This window comes from Merops nubicus, unplaced genomic scaffold, assembly GCF_000691845.1.
Source record: "Merops nubicus isolate BGI_N331 unplaced genomic scaffold, ASM69184v1 scaffold24369, whole genome shotgun sequence".
In the NCBI taxonomy this organism is placed as follows: Eukaryota; Metazoa; Chordata; class Aves; order Coraciiformes; family Meropidae; genus Merops; species Merops nubicus.
In genome coordinates, this window is record NW_008632130.1 from 9,147 (window position 1) to 30,769 (window position 21,623).

Below are 21,623 nucleotides of genomic sequence, written 5' to 3' on the forward strand. Positions count from 1 at the left end.
TGACGTTATAGCTTCAAATTAAATAAGAATATGACTCAAATATCAAAATCCACAGAGGGAGGAGGATGGAGACTTTCTGGATCCCAAATTAAGTACTAGGAATTCTAAGGAAAACTACATTTGTGTACTAAAATGCCTTCACATGACTTCAGGGGAAATAACCTGGAAGTTCTTGAAGGAATAAAACTGAGCTGACACGGGGCAATTAAAACTTTGCAATTCAAATGCAGTAACTGGGAGTGAGACTGTAACAGAGTCTGGCTGCACAAATTCAAGCTATTCATAATCCAAAAATGCAAAAAGTTGAGAAGCAGCTTCCACTTTTGTGCAATTAAATGTTACCACAGGTTCATAATTTTCTTCTGTGCTGAAATGTCAGAACCAGTGTACTGTAACTGTCAGAAAGGGAGATGGTAGAGAGTTTGAGGAACCTGACAATGTTTTATCCACGTAGTCACTATTATATATCTAATACTACTATATGCTGCCTATTAATACATAATAGTGTACAGTATTTGTGTAGTCAGCAAAATGCACCACAGTGTAGTATGGAGATAGTGATAAAAGTAGCAGGAAGCTGAAAGAAGCAGTAGGTATCAGCTTTGGCAGCAGAAACGAATTTTTTATTTGAATTTTATTTTTTTATCTTAGTTCTTGCAGTGGAAATGCACAATGACTGCTTTTCTGGCCTTCCATATAAAAACAAAGTGTGAGATGGGCACTTAAATTTAAAATAGTTCTGGCTGCAATATTTGGTAACAATGAATGTTCCCGTTACTTACCTTTATGGCCTGATAATGTCTTATGTACAATAGAAGCCCTAATCATCTGAGCACTGATGATACACAAAATATCCAACAGAAACACCACAGAAAACTGTATTTGATCATGTATTTTTACATATACTGGGGAAATAGTGGCTTTTATACTTTACACCCACAGAAACACTCATCTTTCTTAATAAAACAAAAAGAGTGAGGCCCTTGGCCAGCTTTTATGGCCTTCTCACTGCTGCAGTTTATTTGGCTCTTGGCGCCAAGAATGGCAATCATCAATTAACTGTGGGAATCGTGGGGTCTCAGAGCTCAACTGTTCAGCATCACAGGGCTGAGCGGTGCCTCCAGAGCCCAGGGGACTTGGATCAGCTCCTTCCTCTGACTTCCCTTTGCTTTAGGAGCCCTTTGTGCATCCTCCTGCTGCTAGTACCTTTAGGGGAGCCGAGGTACACACACAGCGTGGGAGCAGGCGGCGGGCAGGCTGCCCGTGTGAGCCCATGGCAGCTGAGGAGCCTCCGAGTGCTCTGCTCTGCTCCTCCCGTGTCCCCGCTCAGCAAGGCCCCTCTGGGGGCCATTGGAAGGAGAGTCATTCACCGCCCTCCTGCCACCTTCCTGCCGCCTTCTCACCAGCCCCCAGTGGCTTCCAGTGCCCTGCCCATGCACCGGCATCAGATGACAGTGCCAAGGTGGCCTTGTCACCTCCCTGCTGACTAAGGCCTATGCAAGGATTACGTTCTGTGGCATTTATCAGGTGGATCAAGATGACAAAAACTCCAAGCTCCAAGGAAGACACCCATTTTTTTCCATCGTACACATCACAAGCTTTGGATTATTATTCTTGTGAATCTTTCATCACACTGATAGAACACACTTTCATCAAGGAACAGCGTGGCTCAACACGCAGACTGCTTATTGTAGTTCATAACCTTGTGTGAACTGTTGTTCTTGCTGCCTCAGAAAGCTTCAAGAAATTGCAAGAAGAATTGATGGCAGACTGCTGCTTCTCCCAGTTGAATAACAAGTCCCCTAGCTTTGTCATGAGCACCACTAAGGATGCAGGATCTTTTTTCCTGCATTGTTTGACCATCCCACACTTTGGCTTTCTGACATGACATTACTAACAGTATTTCTAGTCAGTGCCAGTGATACCACATTTCCCACTCTTAGAAGTGGTATCAAGTATTGCAGTGGGTGCATGGTTTCCACTTATTGACAAACTACTGTGGGCTGTGATTTGAATTGTTCTACAGCTGTGCTGCTGTTATTTTTTGTGCTTCATCCAGTCATATCAAACACGCCTGACAACCTGCTGTGTTTAGAAGACAAAGGCAGGTCTCCTTCTAGCGTGAACTGGACCTTCCACGTGTACCATGAATGATACAATTTTCCTCCCCTACTGTTAGTATACAGGGAAAGTCATCTTGCTTACTCATCAGTTAAGATATGAAAACTACTCTTTTATTTTGGATATGCAATCTGCATTGCTGTTCTATCAGAGTATGCACCCCTTGATTTTCTGCAGTCCATTTCAATATATGTGTCCAATGTACAGTCCACGAACCAAGGACAGCATTCTTTAATGCTGTTTTATCCCCAAGCCACAGGGCAGAATTCCTTAGGGAACTGAAAGAATTTCTGTGTTAACATAACACTTCTGTATAAAATTTCTAGATTCCTTTATTAATTCTGGGGTTTTGTACAGCTCTGAGCAGCTCTAACACAACTTTCCCTAAGCCTCTTTCTTACTTCATGTCTAGCTGCTGTTGCTCCTGCTACCACCAAAAGGCAGCCATTCCAAAATCACGGGCATCTCTGGTAATCAAAAATTGCAGTCTAATGACAGTTGATCTTTCAGAGTGCAGGGTTACTCACTGAGGATGTTGTTTGGTACTGAGAATAACAAAGGTATGTTTTGGATGTGTATTTAAATGCATACAGGCATCAAGGGAATATCTGGGGATTGCCTACAGATATTTAGTATTTGATATATCACTTATTCAAGATTCGAAAAGTACTTGAGTAGTAAGCCTCAGGGTTAGCAGAGGAGCGGTGTGATAAGCCTTAGATCTCACAGAAGAACTGATAGCAAGACCTACCTTTCATTCCCCCTCTGACTGTACAGTAGTGGAACAGGGCTTTGCAGTGACAGACACGGTGTGACTGAGGGAGACAGGATGAACTAAGGCTGTTTAACAGCCACTTTTGTTGTTGGTTTTCCTTTTGTAGTGACTAGCCTTCAGCTCCCATTTCTGAGAAGGTTACTTGAACCTCTGACTCAAACAGAGACATCTCTGAATGGGGTAAACCAGTAGCTGCAGCACTTCTGGGACAGAAACTGCAGACTGTTAGGAGCACATTCCCCTCTCAACCATGGTGGCAGCTGCTTTCGATCTGTGGCTTCTCGCTGCTATTGTGTGAGGGAATCACACTCTCCGAGTTTCGAGAGCCACAACAGAGAGGAAGTAAAGCTGTGGCTCATTTAGGACTGGGTGTTATTTTAATGATCTTAATAAATCCTATATAGGACTGAAGAGTTTCTTTAGAGTTCAGACCTGTGAAGCAGTGCTCTCAGTCTGACCTTTGAGCCGTGTACACTATGGAGCTCTAAAACACTGCACCACTTCTATGCTGCACCAGTTTCAGCAACATCAGCAACCCTGGTGCAGCTCACCCGCTTCAGCAGCTGTTTGCAGCATCAGGTTGATCAGACTTCTCTGAATGGAGCTTAAATGACATTGTACTGCAAATGGCTTCCACTGCCCCAGGTCACCATGTTCACAGATGCTCACAAAAGTCCAGGAGTTCCATACTCATGTAGAAACAAGCTGATTTGCTTTGTGAAATAAGTTCCCACAGAAGATAAGGAGATGGCATTTTTGTTAACCAAACTCATCATGTGGTTAAAGCTGAAATGTTCATGGATGTTAATATTGTTCATGTAAAACACAAATGGCGAGGATTCGTTTCCTTTGCCGTATGGACACCGACCTTCAAAGGGCAAAATTCATTGCAGCATCACTTATCTCACTTCCAGCAATGCAGGAGGGAAGGATATCTCCCAAGATATTAATTCAACAGTCATGACTATCAACTCCTCATCACAGTCAGCCACAATATATAATCGCTGTCATCGAAAGAAATGGATGTCTGGCTCAGACTCTCATCTTGCAATGAGCAAGGTTCTCGCCCTCCTAAAGTGAAAGCTTGCTTCTGGAAAGGATTTCTAACACCCGTACTGGTTAGGACTGCAGTGGAGGGAAAAATAAGCCAAGTAAACTCTCAGGCCTCCTCTGCAGAAAAATATTCACCATAGAAACCTAAACTTGACTCAGGGTGATGAACTGGTATCATTAAGAAAAGTACTATCACACCTACTTTCTGGCTACAGGATGGCTTTATTAATGGACGTGTATTGTAAATTTTATATTCTTGGTCCATCTACTTTGGAGCACTCAAAATCAAAAAAAAATATTTTTTAGAAAGTTATTCCAGTGTGCCTTAATGCCAAAAGCTGAGAAATATGGTAGATATACCAAGAAAATGAAAAGCCCTAGGCCAAAACATTTTTATAAAAATCATTTAAAAACCAGAACTTCAACTAACCAAGTTGACCTTGCTTGTTACAGTGCTGGAGAAATTTGTGACTTCTGCTAAGACATAATCTATAGCTTTGGAACTATGCTAGGTTCTACTGTCACATACAGGAACATAATTTATGTATATTAAAAAAATTAATGCTACCCAACTATTCAGTGAATCTGTCTTCCCCTTCCTTTTTTATGAAGCCTTTTAAAAATATTTTCAGGTATTTGAAATGTATTTTGAACATACCTGAGGGTCTGGCCCTCAAGTGAAAATATTCACAACTTTCCAGAATGCTCACGGTGCAAAAGATTGTCAATCTTTCCAGAAAATGAAGGCATCCTAGAATATAACAGGATTGCTTTGCCTCTCCTTGTGATAGGTCTGTGCTGTTCCTATTTTTGTGTGTGTAGCTCAAGAAAGTCATAAATCTCCCATCTGACTTCGGGGCAAGGCAGTCACTTTCTTCACCATGTAATTTAGGCAATATGGACAGTGACTTCAAGATCATTCCTGATCCCAAACTGCTTGTTCTGCTCTGAAGGCTCTAAGGCACTTCCTCTGTGCTCAGACCTTTTCTGTGCTTTTCTACCCCAACTCATCCCTTCCCTTTGTGCTGCTAGTGGAATTCCTCTGGATGTTGCTGGCCTGGTCTTCCAAAGTCCTGAGGCAGCCCTGGAAGCCCCACTGGCCATCACCAGCTCCCCAGGAGAGCCAGCAAAGTCCCACGGGCTGTCCCCAGCTGAGTCCACAGAAAACCTGGCTTCAGAATTAACTCAATATGTAGATCTTTCATGTAGGCTACAAAAGTATTATAAGGACAGGGAAGTGTAGCTTATGTACTGTGATCAGTGAATGAAAACCTCGTTCATACTCAGCTGCCCTGGACCAGTGAGCTCATGTATCACTAATGCAAACTACTGACTGAATTTACCCCATGGAGTTCCCTGATGTCTGAAATGCAGAACTGGGTTATTTTAGCAGAAATTGATTCACTAGTCATGAATTTCATTTGAGAAAATCATGTAATTTTTGGTTCGCTGTCTGCTCTAAAGTGACAGCAGTTCTTTTACATATCCCAACAGTCTCAACAAACTATTTAATAAGTTTGAGGTTCAGAAGAAAGCGCCATTACTTCTTCACTTCCCCCAGTGCAGTTCACAGTGAATCACTTGTGTCTAGTGAATGGTTTCTCAGGTCAGCAAAACCAACTCCTTTCTTATTTTCGGGCACACGTATCCAAAGGATGTTAATCCTTTGGATAGAAAGACTTGATTGTACTTACTATGGTCAAAAAAATATACAAAGCAGTAAACTCCAAGTATTTGAGGTCTTCCCTTACATTTGATTAGTGCTTTATATGGTTGGTTTCAGAACATTCCTAAAGTGTTCTGGTTTGTTTAAGTTGTATTTTTGAATTCATAGCATGTGCTTTTAAGAAACCCAAACACTGAAAATGTAATTTTTTTTGAAGGTAGATTGTTAAATTTTTACCGCACATGTAACTTTCATAGATCATTTCTTTTAAGGTTTTGCATTTATGTAGTATCATGACTCTAAGTAAATGCAAGTGAATATTTAGCACTTGATTTAGCACTCTGATTTTTTGTTGTCCCATTTCAGACAGGGTACAGATTTATGCAGCTGTAAAGCAGTTTGTAGACAGATGTGTGTAATTATACAGTTGTATGCAATGATCCAGTATGGCACGGGGGAAAACTGTTCTTTTTGTCCATTTGACTGAACACGTGGGTACAGATTTAAGACAATAAGTAGTAAACTTTTTGCATAGCAGGAATAAAACTGGGGCACAGAACTGAACACTGCATGTCTTCCTCAGATGTATTTTTTCCTTTTTCTTTAGTCGAAATAGCACCAGCTTTACGAGAGGCATTATTTTCCTACACAACAAAACAAAGAAAATAAGTGACATATTGATCTGGTGAATGCAGTTATAGTCCTGCACTTCAGAAAAACATTCTCCCTCAAAGTTACATGAACGAATGTGAATTTGAACTTTAAACAAAAGTGATGAACCCTAACAGGATGAAATTTTAGAATATGGCTTCTGAAGCAGCTACAAAATTTTAGACAGAGCTATCACATTAGCACCCAAATTTTACAAAACTTAAAGAAATATGGAGACCATCTGTTCAGTTAGCTGCAAACTACTTTGCAGGATTTAAGGCCTAGAAAATGAAACTAGCCAACAGAGATATGAAAGGTGCCAGTGGCTGGAAGTTTACCCGTCACAGAATAGAAATGAGATGCACTTTTTAACATTAAGATGATAGCATTTTATTTACAGCACTTAGAAAGATAAACTAACAGCAATGGTGTACTTGCTGTGAATCACTGAAAATTCAGATGTGATGATTTTCTAATAGGCATTTTTTACCTCAATCAGAATCTGGGACTTGATGTGGAACTGCTGAATGAAAAACAGTCCTGTGAGCCCAAGACAGGCTAGATGGATGTAATTGTCCCTTCTGGCCTGCAAATAAGTGAATCTGTGGGCCTGTAAGTAATGTCATGACAGTTCACTACTCAAGTGAAAGTGGCACACGGAAGTGCCACTGGTCTTTCTTCAGTGCCATAGTATATAATACATTCTAGAGCTGTATGCTAGGTTTTTTTCAAAAAATTATCAAGACACTACATCCTTGAAAATTTTATAACCACAGACTAATCGTTTGTCAAAAAAAGAAAACTTTGGTCACAATGAAAAAAAAAACATTGTGGTATCATATGTCATTCACTCTGGAAAGTCATTATTATTTTAATAGTTTCACATTTTTCATTTTTAGACTATATGACACAACACCTAAAATGCTAAAAACCTCAAGCTCAAATGTGCAGAGTCTCTTTCACCTTTATTATTAGAGCATCTGATGAACAGGATATTATTCGCCTTTTATTTTAAACAGTGTTTAAAAAACTATAGTTTTAAGAAAGGCATGATGACCAGCTGTTCAAGAATGAGTTCTAGTGTGTGAATATACCATAAAGTGCATATCACTCTCATGTAGCAGAAATTTTCAGTACTTTATACTGTTCCAAACAACTATTTCAGAGTCTATGTCTTTAGAATGAAACATTTTCTCACTGTACATTGTCACAGGATGCCATTCATTGAACAATGCCCATAATTATTTACATAATTAGATTTCATATTGCTGATTTATGAGTCCTATAACTAGACAGGCATAAGATAGGGGGAAGAACCTAGATCCTAAAGTACAAACCCTGGGGTAGAAGAGAGCTTAAAAAATCTCTTTGCTTTCTAAATATCTACCATAAAAAATTGAAGCCAAATAGATTTTTATGTTGAAGAAAAAATGCAATTATGTTCCTTTCACAAAACTGAAGCAGCTTATTGATTAACTTGGACAGGACTCTCCACTGTTAATATGTGTAGTATTATGGAGGGTTTTAAAAAATGAGAGAGTACATCACCAAGCAGTTGAAAGGGGAAGGATTTCAGACATTTTGATTATCTTGACCAAGAATGATTCCATATTATATAGCCATCAGAGGAAGTTACTAAACACCTCAGACCACTCGTCTGGAGTATTAAACGTTTCCCACAAGGCATAGGAGGCGTACAGGTGATCCATGCACTTTGTTCTCCCTCACAGTCACATTCAGAAATCTCCTTCCAGCCATTTAGAGAAAAACTGAAGATTGTTCCATTAATTTTTCCCCGGTGGCTGTCATCTCACTAGCATATATGCTTACATGTGTTGTAAAACATCTCAGATTCCATTTAAGAGTAATTCACAGGTGTGAACTTGCCTTTTAAAACCTGCACACGATGTTTGTGTGCATTAGAGGAATCAACAGGGCAGAAATTGTAAAGATAACATAGCATAAGGTTCTGCACGGTTGTGTTTGCCCCGTGCTGCACAGAACATATTCTGCATACTGTATGTGACACTCAACAGCCAAGGGCAAGGTCTTTTCCAGAATAATACCGAATTTTTATACTGCAAAACTAACATCTTTGTCTTTGGGGCACGCTGAGCAATCGTTAGCACTGATCTGACGGATGCTCTGGACAGGATTTTGAGATTAACACATTCCAACCATTTAACTTGAGGAACAAGTAAAACATCATGGCACACTCCATATTAAAGGGAAGAGCTCACTTCTCCGAGCTCCACCTGTTATGCTGTTGAATACTAGTAATGATCATGAATATCCATTTAGCAGGATAAGTTTGCATGGTGCTTTCTACCTATGAAAATAACATTTCAGATTAGTGATCAGGGAAATACGTACTTTCAAGGTGAAATTCTCTGATTAATTAAAGACAAACTGTCCGTTTATTCAAACCCTTCTTCCACGACCACCTGATGTTTCTTGTTTCCTTGGAATTAAACTAAAAACTTTACACTGTGCATAGCATCTTGGAATCTTCAAAACGTAAGATAATACTTCTTATCTAGAAGGGCAGTTTTGTTGCATTCTAGATGCCTCATTGAGTTTAGTTAATATCCCTAAAACTACTCTAAAAGGATGAGGTTTATTTTCCTTCATTAGGCTACAGCTGGGAAGCATTATAAAAGCAATACTTCCCCCAATATTTATCAGTATTTCTGTTAAAATAGTAAGAATATAACAATCTTGCATCATGAGTGTTACAGTTTGTTTCTACATTATTTTTTCTATGTATGACTTTGTACACAACTGCTCTTTGGAGAGAAATATTGACGTGTGATCACAAATTCCTTATGTCATTCCAGAGCCATCTAATCTAGTCGTATTTTTTTTTCCCCAGCAAATGAAAATGTGTATTCATCTTATGAGCCTCTTACGACTCCCGAGTATGCTCGGAACCTCTTGGTCTTGTCAGGACATTACACTGCATAATCTACTACAAAACTGCTAAGCACAAGCCACAGCTAGCACAAATACTAACTGCAGATACTCTGCACTAGTTAATCTTGGGGATTTTTCCTATTTTTGTATTGCTGACTAGGCTTCAAATCAGATTTGCTTCAGCAAAATTTTTGTTTTGTAGACTGTTGTACATAAAAATTATTTCAATGTGCCTTTCCCATTTTCAACACCAGATCTGAAATCACTTTATAGAGAGGGTGTTCTTTTCTGATAAGGCACATATGAAGGGAACAGCTGAGGTGGTGAGGTGGGCTAGAAGCAGAAACTCAGACTTTCAGGCCTCATCTAAGCATTGTGTCCTGCAGAGCATTCTGCTACTATCTCTGCACAAACCTCCAGGACAGGTAGAAGAACTACAAGCGTATTTTTATTAACACATTTCCTCTCATCTTTGTGGTAAATGTATGGTAACTTAGCCCTTTTATCCCTGCCTTTAATTCCTTCCTATTGGATGAAGAGCAAATATATAGCTGCTGTCGTGGCACATGTTGTATGTTCACAGCCCAACTCAGCACATTCCTTATTCTGCTTGTACCATAAATACTGAGTATTCAAACAAATATTGAAAATACACTGAATAAATATGTCTTAATGTATCTCAAGATTTATAGAAGTCCACTTACTAACTGAGAAAATCTTTCTAGTCTTTAGCCAACCTTGGTCCTCCAACCATTCTCTCCCTTGTACATCTCAGAGAGTAGATTGCTCTCTCCGTGTGACCTGAAAGCCAACGAACGCTGATGGTATCAGGTCAAGGAAAGGAGGAAGTTCAGAACTGCTTGTGGGAAACTCCCTGCCAGCTGCCTAGTAAATCTGAACTCAGCTTAATTGAGTCAGTTCATACACCCGCTTGCACAGGCTGCATAGAACTCATTTTTCCAAAATGAGCTGCTTTTCCAAGTGGAAAAGAATAATGCATAGTAAATTATTAGTTAATATTTTAGGCAAAATTTATGTATTGTAGAATAATATACGTTGGAAGGGACTTTTTGGAGATCATCTGACCCAACCTCTTGTTTAAAAGGGCACCAACTTAATTAGGTTACTCAGGGTCTTGCTCTATCAAGTTCCGAGGATCTCCAAGGATGGATATTCCACAGCCTCTCTGGACATCTGTTCCAGCGTTTGAATGAATGTATGGTTTGTACTAGGGATGGCAGTGAGGACATCAGAAGATTATTATGGACTCATTAGAATTAGAAGATTAATTAGATGTGAGATTCATAAAAGTCTCTAACAAGTTATTAGCCATTTGTTAAAACTCCTTTTTGTAATTTCATAAACCATTCGCAAGTGGGATCTTAGTGTTAAATGTGATTCAGTGGTTTCATATACTAAAGTGTGAATTTAAGCTTCCATTCATGAAGTATCTGGAAAAGAGTCTGGGTGTTGGAGCACCAACGTGTGTTGGTCTCGGCATTAACCCTCAGTTAATAACAAGCAGACAGCTGCAGCCTTCCACGGCTTCAGTTTGCGACTGGCATAGTGACATGGAAAGAACATACACTAGCCTAAGCCCAGGGAGACAACGTAGGGAATAAATCTCAGAAACCCTACATTTATAATAATATAGTGCCCCATTCTATGGGGGCACATGGAACAAAGCCCTTTGCCACATCGCTGCTGTAAATGCATCCAGGAGCAGCTGAGGTATTAACACAACCGCCAAGTTAGGAATCTGACTAACAAATACATGGAAAATTTCCTCTGTAATGTATTCACTACTTACATATTCAGTACTGCTTCGAGCACAGACATTTCTAAATGGCTCCTCAGCTTCTCCAGAGTCCCAGTCTCGCCCTGACGCTTGGTACATCTGCATCATCTAACAACAGAAAGAGAAGATAGAGAGCTATCAGCATGGGGCTCCCCAGGAACCCTTGGAGGGATCTGGCAAGGGTTTTGAGCAGGATGGCAAGATCTGTACCCGTCCACCAGAGAAACCCCAGTGCTGTTCCTTGGGACCTCCCTGGAAGTAGTAACGGGTTCCAGTCTATAGCAACCCCTCCAGCAGGAAGCACTGCCAACACTTGGCTGAAACCCATCTTCAGGAATAATGACGACCTAAAAGAACTCAGGCCTCATCAATTAACACTTCCTAGGCTTGTGTGAATTACCAAGGCTCACTGAGGTCAAGGAATGGTGACTATCTGTTGCTAAAGACAGCTTTCAAGAGGATGTGGGGCCTGAGGACAGCAGAGGGTAACCTGTGATGGTCTCCTCGGCAGCATGTGGCTCTGGTAGCAGCTCCTGGGGGACTCAGCTACTGCCAGAGGAGTTTCACTGTACCATGCAGCCAGAGCCTGCCGTGCAGCACGGTGTTGTCCTCTGACTCACTGCACACATTTGTACCAGCACGGATGGGTTGGTGCCTTCCATCCAGACTGTAAGCAAGCCTCCTCCTCACACAGGGTCCACCTGATGGCTCCAAAACACACTCTTACATTAAACCAATGAATGTGCCTTTGCATCTCCACATTTAGAGCACTGTCTCCACTTTTAAAATGCAGATTTCTAACTAGCTGCACTCACATGATTTAAAATGCATCTGTCTGATGAATGCTGACAGCTGTCATAGCTGTCTTTACTACTGTAACTGTCCCTAAGATAGTTTGGTCCTTCCAGGCACCAGTAGTAAGCTGTGTTTACACTGGACAGAATTCAGATCTCAGACACAAACTAAATCTGTGGTGAAAACCAAGGCAATAATCGAGGCCAGAATTTGGCCTACTGACCCTGCTCATCTGAATGCTAGTTCTGAGGGGATAATGATGTATTAGTCTTCCTTTTTGACAATTACTCCTTCACAGAAATTTTTTGAAATTTTATGTGCCATTTTTCTGTGATGTTGCACTGGTATCCTGGATACTTATAAAATTCTGTGCTTCTATCATGCCATTGTAGTTGCCTAAAGCATGTTTCTTTATTCTTTTTCTCTGCTCTACCTTTCTTTTTGGCTCGTTCCTGTATTCTGCCATCACATTAGCTTCATTTGTGTAACCAAGAAAATGAAGAATTCTACTCAATTCTGAAAGAAGCCTTTGTGTTTCATGACTTTTCTTCTCTTATTATCCTGCTACTTTACAAACTGCTACTTCAGCTTTTTCCTCAAAGAAAACCTTCTATATTGTACAAAGTTATCTATTTTTAGCCCTTTCCTTCTAAAACCTACCCCTGCATGGTATTATTCATAAATTTGACTTTTACTACCTTTGCTACATGGATGCTCCAAACCAGTTGCCTTCCATTCTAGTCTGGATAAAATGCATGAAATGGATATATGATTTATCCTTATGATATTTCCTTATCCTTCTCCAGCCATTAATGTAACACAGACAGAGTTCTTTGCTTCCTTCTCCCTTCTGTCTCGGGGGAGGGGGGGGGTGTCAGAAGTTACCATCCTTCGTCACATTCAGGCCTCTAAGCTGGGAATTCTTTCTGACTTGCTTCTCTGTCAAATATGTATTGATCACTTCAAAAGTGCTCATGTGTTTACAGTGGCTAGAAAACACTTACTGTCACTGGAGATTCTTTACACACCATACCCAAAAAATGCTATTCCACATGCTCTTGCAAAAATCACCATAAAATTCACTTCAAAAACTTTGCCAAAGAGAGGGCGTTGTACCACGGCCACTTAGACTGAGCAGTATCACCTTGTAGCCCCCTCACAACGCCGTACCCTCCTGGTGTCTCTCGTCCTCTCCTGCCATGTAAGCTCTGCAAAGCCAGCAAGCTGCCTCAGACAGCTCCCCTCTGTTGTCACACTGGGTTGGGGAAGCCTCTCTGAACAGCTGAAGCCCGTGCTCACATTGAAATCCTAAGCCCTCAGCACCTCTGGAAACCACGGGGTGAGGAACAGCTCCCCAAAACCTAGGCTTTCACTTCTTTGTGCTCAAGTTTACCACTTTGCAGTAAAAGGGCTAAGAAAATATTTTTGTACCTACCACACAAGAATATGTGGTTTATTTTATGACAGTTGTACTAGTAGCATTTGTAAAGCAATGAGTCACTGAGTGGTAGCACAGCAGAGTAGTGCAAGTATTTATTTACACTGTATTATAGCTGAACCATTCTATTTTTTTATGGGGAATCATCATTTCTGGCTAAGCTTTGGGATGGATGTAAAAGTGTTGAAGTCCTGGTCTTGAGTTGAATCTGAATGAAGCCCATGTGGTGGGGGAAAAAAATGAGTGGACTGTACAACAGAACACTAAAATAATGTAGAAATCAACAAGGTAAAGCAGAGCAAACTGCAAATGCACATAAAAGAAAACAGCATTCATTTTGTTCTAATGATTTCAAGTGCAGCTTTTATGTAAATTAATAACTGCTTCCTGCATTTCTGGACTTGCTTCAACAGTAGTGAAAAGCACCTTTAGTGATAGTCATATTTTTATTTTTTAACTACTGCTTACATATTTCCACATCCATCTGGAAACATTAGTATTTTTAACAAATTCCAGGCCGTTTTACTGAAAAAAAAATGTGATATGTTCACATAAACACTGGTTTGCTGAGAAGTCTCTTCAAGTCCTGCTCCTGTTCCTATAAACCACTTTTAAAATAAAAGTTTAAAACCTCATGGTTTAAATCCCAGGAAGTCCTGTTTTGATTTTACTTGCATCTAGGTAAATTGGGAATAGCTCTGCTGACTTGTAAGACTGTAAAGGAAGCATAGGCAGAATCAGGTCCGTAATAGGTTGAGTTGAACGCTTCCCTTCTGATAAACACATACACTTCCCATACACATACTCAGAGATGGTAGAAAACTGGAGAATCCCATTGAATTCAACAGAGAAACATTTCAGGAAGTAGTCCACAGTATTAGAAAGCTGAGAGCCATACATGTGTCCAAACCAGCTTGTAGAGCTTAGCAAAATATTTTGTCTTCTTGAATTTAGATTTCTCATTCATCTTTTAGTCATCTGTGCTTGTCACAGAAATAGACTGTGTAAGAACATTTCTGCTCCAAGCACACTTCGTGTCTCAATTCTCTTAGATTAGCAGCACACGCTAACTGTGTTTTTAAATCTCTCATTATGATAGTAAATAGGAACAGCATTTATTTTTTACTTTGTTGGTCTACAAGCCAAGAAAATATCTGTTGTTTCTAAATTTAAAGTGTGCACTACAATGTACAAAACAAATTTAGCAGTACAGTAAAAGTTACCAGCTGCACGTTAGTACTGAAATAAAAGTAAGCATTTATCATCAAATTCTAATGTTGTAGATAGCACTCTAACAGACTCATCCTGGAAGAAATGTGCTAGCAAGTTAGTAGAGGGTGTGTTCAAAACTGACCACTTTTTAACATTAAGAATTTGGTATGGCCTGCTTCTTGCTTTCCTTCCCTTAAGAAATCTGAACACTGAAATACAATAATGAACTAATGTAATGTAGAAAAGAAAATGGGGATTTGATAAATGAAATGCATAATTATGCTTTAAAATACAAAACCCTGTGTTCTTTGGGTTGCCATGTGTTCTATGTGTTGATTAATGTCTGTAAGTGAAAAGGTTTTAAACCATTTCCAGAGGAACAGACCTGAAGAGGTCTCCCCAACATTGCACAACAGTCCTTTTGGTGACACGGGTGCACGCTTGGACCGCAAAGGAAAAATTCCTCCATACAAAGAACATTGTCAGGCTTACTGTAACCTACTGCTAAAGAATATATTTACTTTTTAGTACACTTTTCTAGCACCTTTGAAACTCTTGCTTTCCAAATGAAGAACTAAAATGTTTTTTACAAAATTGTTTTATTTAAGAATGAACAGCTGCTTGCTGTGCAGCTTACCAACAGGAAGGCAGTGCAGAAATGTGTTCTGTATCATGAACACAGCCTGTGTGAAAGGGCTGATGTGACATAATTGCCCAGAATGACAGCGACTACACATTGACCAAGAAGCCCCTTTCTGATCCCTGTGTCTTCTGCCAGTTTTCCTTTTCCAGTCCTTTCTCAAGGGGCAGTAACAGTTGACAGAAAAATTCCCTTCTTCCAGTGCAAGATTGTTGTGCATATTATTATTATCCTCTTTGCTCCAAAAAACCATGATGACTGTGGCACTTCTATCACCCCTATTATTTACACACCCACATTTAGATATCCTAATAGAAAAAGGTTATTTAGATTACATCATTAGATTTATAGTGAGAGAGAAATGGCTTTAACAGACTGGGAAATTTGAACATTGTTAAGTTGTGACCAGGAGAAATCTGCCATAAACAGAGAGAGGACAAGGGCAGGAGATCGGGTTCTGTTAGTACAGCCAGCAACAGGGACAGGTGGCATCAAGGGGGGAAGTACAGCCCTTGTGTGGAACTGGAGATTTGGCACCAAGGCAGTTCTCAGAAGAGCCAGAAAAGAACAACTGAGAGACCAGACCAGAATTTCAGTGCAAGTGAGACTGAATTTCGGAGAAAGGTGGGACTTCCAGGAAAAATGGTGTATGGTCAGTAGAGATAGGAGTCTACATGGAAGCTGTGGTTGCCTGGCTTTCTGCAGGCCATCAGCCAGGGCTTCATTTGTTCTAAACTGGTGATAAAGGGAAGCTCCTTCAGCCAGAAGACTTCTTACCCAAAGAGGCAATCATGTTGCTTACATAAACATGGGGTGAGGCTTATCTTTCAGTTTCTTTGGGATACCTGGATGCCAGGGAAGATAACTGTGTACTTATGCAGACAAAATGCTGGGTCAAGAAAAGTCTTTTAGGAGTAATTTCTAACTGCCTCATCACTACATTAAAATACAACTAAGGTGCAGCACATGTCCTATATAATATATAATGTCATGTTTTCTATATAAACCTGGACCATCAAATCAGAGAGGAGGAAGCCTCTGCAGTGTTACTGTCTGTCAGGAGAGGAGGACCAAAGGTGCAGGCTCACATGCAGGGAGCAGCAGGAGTTTTTACAGCATTTATTTGTTCTGTTCTAAGTCTTCATGTGTGTGTGTTGGAGGACACATACACCTAAGAGAGTGGTTTGCACCCATGTAGAATATGAGGCTGACAGCCTTTTTCCAGTGAAAATGCAGAACTTCCAGGATTTCCTTAGCAGGTTTAACACCTCTTCCGAATCTAAGATTGTAGAAAATTTTAAATCCATACACTTAAAAAGAGAAAAAAAGGAACTGAATAAAAAGCAATGTCTTCTTGACATTAAGAGGGTATTCACTGAACTTCCTGGGAAGATGTCATTTGATGTTTTGCCTGTGAATAATTCAGATGAGGAATGTCTTCCCTTTCATTTTTATGACTATCTAGCCCTTTCGCTTTCATTTTGACCTTCCAGGTAACCACACAAATTTACTACTGAGGGGATTTCATAGCTGGCACATTGATTGGATCCACTCTGGTTTTCAACTGTGGGTCAGATTCTGAAGAGAGACTCAGCATCCATTCCACTATTATTTTTCTGATGTGAATACTGACTGCTTCAGAAGATATGGTGCCTTTTTTTTTTTTTTTTTTTTTTTTGGTACATTTGGAACAAATGGTCCAGTTACTCCCAGATTTTGAGAAATTAAATACAAATAGAAGAGAAACACAAATAAGTTACAAATGCAAGCAAGCAAGAAATTTACAGCTAATGAAGTATATTCTTTTTTAGAGGTAACAAAAAGGAGGAAGTTAGGGCAGTAATGAATTTTTAAGAGACAAACGTGTTGAATCAGATGGCCTTTATCTTTTTCAGAAATCTCACTGCCTTTCTTTCCTTGGCACTTTGTTCAAATACCCTTCTAACACGCTGAGGCACAACATGGGACAAAGACCTCCAAGGAAAAAACACATAAAGCAGTACCAGTCCTGTACTTTATAGTAATGAAAAGCAGTTTTTCTAGTTAAATCAGTCTGCTGCTCTGTACTGTACACTAACAGAGACCATCTGAGCATCACAGATTACAGTTTAAGTTGTTTACATAGATATGGATGGCAAGAAGAGAAGATGGCATGTACTTATTTTGGGAATCACTAGGTAGATATGCAATCTTCCAGACCTTTCTGTAAGTTTACTGATCTCTGGAAGGTGCTTTCTGGGAGCATAAGGATTTTTATTTATGCTCTTCAGAGCTCCTGTGAACTGTGAGATGAGTATACAGTGCTCCAACTTTACAGTTATATCTGTAGAAATAATTCAGTAGGAATTATCCTTTTTTAGCTTAGCCTAGTTTTTGTTTTGTTGTTTGTTTGTTTTTTTTAATAAGTGGACAATAACATTATGCTGTTAAATGAGTGATTTTGACCCTGAATCTTCTGTGAAGAAGACTGTTTTATTCTTGTGCAGAGATTATTGTCCTCATGTGTTGTACTCTACATATATAAAACCTTGATCACCACATCACAACACTAGGTTGATGAAGCTCTACAGATTTGTACTGTAATTTATTAGTATTCTTTTTAATTTCACATTAAGTTTAGAATACAAACTTTTTTTAAAAAAAGACTTTTATTTATTATTTTTATCCTATTTTGTGCAACTGTGTTAAGAGCTAAGTTTAAGTTGGAAGCTAAAAAGTGTGTTCCAAATGCATTAGTAGAGATGCCATGGTCTCATTCTATTTGTTCTCTTTAAGCATACTTACATGGTAACATGTCGTTACCACAACTCATCCAGAATTAGCCAGGAGGGGTAGGGAGAGAGAAAATTCAGGAAAGTAATGGTGTATGTCAATTCTAGCCCTCTTAACTGTGATAGCCCTACAAACTTTGTTTACAGTTGTTTCACTTTTATTAAATTTAACTAATTAGTTTTCCAACCCAAAGACAGTGAATTCAAGGATCTGGCAAACTGTAACTACCAAGGTCACTGCTGGGAAGACGTTATTTAGTTTTCATTAAAGACAGAACTGTGGGGGGAAATGGAGAGTCAGCCATTGAAGCCGTAGATGTTTTCTGCATGTTCTCAGAAGTGTGTGTTGCTCATCCTATGGAAGGAATGAAATTATTCTTCCTATTAATCACTAGCTGTCACAGAATCATTTCTCATTAAGAAAACTCATGCATTTGTGTGACCTTATGTAAATGCAGAGAGATCATAGCTTTATATACTCCCTGTTAAAATAAATATATATATATCATTAAAAAAAAAAAAAAAAAAAAAAAACCACCCCAAAATAGTGATGTTTGTTATTACTATGGACTGTGAACAGAAGGAAAATGGGAGAGACAGTCCTAGGTGTGGGTAAAAACCTGATATCTGTGCCTACACTGAAGCACATCACCATAGGCAGGGAAGGGACACAGCAGCATTCTGAAAGGGATAAATACCAGTGAGGAACTTAAAGCTCCAAGAAAGAAAAGGGACCATGTTGAGAGGTCAAGTATGGTCGATGCTACTCTCAAATGCATTCAGTAATGAACAATGAGGCAGTAATGAGGATGAGGCAAATATCTACTTGGATGTTTTATGCATCATTAGTTAAGCCAGTGGGTATGGTGACTGAACCAAAATATTCAAGGAAAACAACTAATTTTGGATCAACCCACATTTTTTTCATTTTCTGCCGAGCAAAACAATAAACCAAAAAGAGGGTTGACCAGAAACAAAACATTTTGCCTTCAGTTTATTTAGTCCCTCTTTATTTGTTTTTTGATGGTTAAATTTGAAGTGAAAACTGATAGGTTTGTTCTGAAAATGCTGTAATGAAATGCTTAGTCTTTCCCAAATATACTTGCTTTCTGAATGTTTTTTCTGAAACCACTTATTAAATTTGACCCGATTTCATAAATACTTTTATTCTCCCTTCATGATGTGTTGAACTGGTTAATCACATTTTCCATTGCCAGTATTTTGTTTCCCAGGAACAAAGACCACTCATATTTTCTCCTTTTATCCTCTTATTTGATATGCATACTGTCCAAACCAAAATCCTTGAGTAATTTCCATATTAAAAAATGCTTTCCATAAAACCTCTTCCCTTCACCTTTCCTCCTTGTAGTAGAGCAACAACATGAACCTGGGAAATCAGTGTGGTTAGATTTAAAGATTGGTGCACGAGTGAAAAAGATGAGGTTGAAGAGCTGGGGTTTGTATGTGATCTGGAAAGCAGCAGGTATCTGTCCATCCTTCTTGAGCTTCTTCCTTCAGTGAGCAAATAGGGGAATGCAACTGGTATTAGAGAAGTTACTCCAAGGAAAGGCACAGAGTTTGTGTTCCAAGTCCAAACCCCTGAATTTAAAAGAGAGGGGAATGCCTGTATTGTTCAACTAGTGCAGACAGAATAGCACTAAACCAGATTCTCTACGGTAATGATAGCTGTGGTCTACTGAGTTTAGCAGCAATTTAATTTTTTTCCCCAGGACATTTATATATATATATATATGTTTTGTTCCTTGGTATAGTGAGCTGCAGTAATTAAAGTAACAAATCCACAGACAACCCACAGGCCACTACAGAGTTCCATGGTTTCATGTACAGTCTTTCCAGCTAGTCCCAGATAGGAGGATGAGAAGTATTTTAAAGCCAGGGATAATTTGGACAGCTGCTCTCTATAAAGTCAACAAGAACATGAGTCTATTCGTTTGACGATTGAAAGCCACACATCCCAAATGAGGACAAAAAAAAATATTGCCACTTCAGGTTTTTTTCTGTGAGGACTTTTCCCTCTTTTCAGAAAAATGAGCTCAAACTCGCCTAGACTGAGCTTCAGTTGATTGTTTTGCCACACTGAGCAATCCTGAAGGAGACTGCTAAGTTCAGAGTAAAGAGGATTCCTTGCCCTGCTCCTGCAGTGGTTCTGTGCAGGTGTTTGATAAGACTGAGTCCAGGAACGAGCGGTTTGGGATGCTGCAGCCGAGTGCCCTGGAGGTGGAGGGAAGCTGTCCACTATGACTCAGACACAGATATAGTAGCACAGTTGCCATGTAAATGAATTGAGATAGAAGTATAATGTTTAGTTGCTAATTACATTTAGACTCCTTTGGGGAACCCACCAAGATTTCTATGGATGTACAGTTCCAGCCAGTGAACAGACAGAATTAATCCATTGGTTGTCTCTAACTGGGGACCTAAAAAGAACAATTACTTACACTGCTGTGATTGCCCTTCTTCAAGGTTAAATTCTCCATACAGATTCCACTGGTGTTCTCTGTTCTTCACATGAGATGATTTTTCTTTGAAGAGCAATGAAAGCTATTACATTAGCTAGCCACTTCTTTATTTTTCTAAATTAACAATATTGCTTTTGGTTAATTATAATGATTTTTTTTTCATTAGTGGCATCTTTAGCCCACATAAGCCACATCTTAAAAAAAAAAAGAAAAGAAAAAATTAAATAATAGGAAAATAAAGCTTGGGAAAGACTTCAAAAGGTTTTCTCATCCTAACCCCATTTTCCACCAATGACTTTTCATGTCAGATGTTTATCTAACAAAAACTGTTTGAAAACCCCTCCATACCTTCCCTACATTATTTGTTCTAATGCGTAATTCTTACAATTGTTGCAGCATTTTTCCCAATGACTTGATCTAAATTCCACTGGATGCAATTTAAACCCCTGACTTGCTGTCCGCTGATTGTGCTTGGGGTTTCATACACACTGTCCCTCTAGCTGACATCTTGCCAGAGCTGAGACAGCACAAAGATTTCTCCACTTGTACAGTCAGTTTTCCACAACAGCATGATGCGACTAATTCACATGCAGCTTGTAGTCTCAATATAGACCCTTATCCCCTGGTACAGAAATGTTCCTTAAACTGACATTCTCTAGATTAGGTTAATGAAATCCATTACTTCTATGTAAAAATCCTGCCTTTATGTCCTTCATTTGCTTTTTGTTTTAATTGGTGCACTCGCAAATTTTGTGCATTTAATCAAATACTGTAAAAAAATACAAATTTTTATAAATTGGAAGTAACAAAGTGGATGTACACTACCTGCAATTAAAGTCTTTGGTGTGAAATATTGTATTTTGTTACAATTAGTTCTCTGTTCATTATAGTTTCGAGACACAGAGAAGTACGGGGATGTTTATAGGGACATAATGGATGTGTGGATTCAGGAGAATGATCAGTAGCTGACAATTGAGCAAAAGATGTTTTCTTTAGCTCTTTTGAGCAAGAGGTAGATGAGGAAGGTAGCAGCAATAGTCTCGTTTTACAACCAGATTTTCAAAGAAATCATGCCGTCATTAATGATCTCCAGGCTCTCTCTTCTTTCTTCACATTGTGGCTATGGCAGGTTCCCAGATCAGATCTGATCAGGTGTTTATGTCTCTTAATGCTTTCAGAAGGGGAAAATGGCCTTTCTGGTAAAGTACTGCTGGGGCTACTGCTCTCCTCTCCCCTACGACCAGGGCTGTTCTTGGGAGCGCTCTGTCAGACAGGAACATGCAGCGCTGGTTCCTACACGCTGCGTCCAG

General features: G+C 39.4%; 1 protein-coding gene across 1 annotated transcript in view; it reads left to right on the forward strand.

Annotated features, from left to right (window-relative positions):
• Positions 1 to 21,623, forward strand: part of CDYL2 (chromodomain protein, Y-like 2) — a 53,862-nt gene that overhangs the window by 7,939 nt on the left and 24,300 nt on the right. The window lies entirely within an intron of this gene.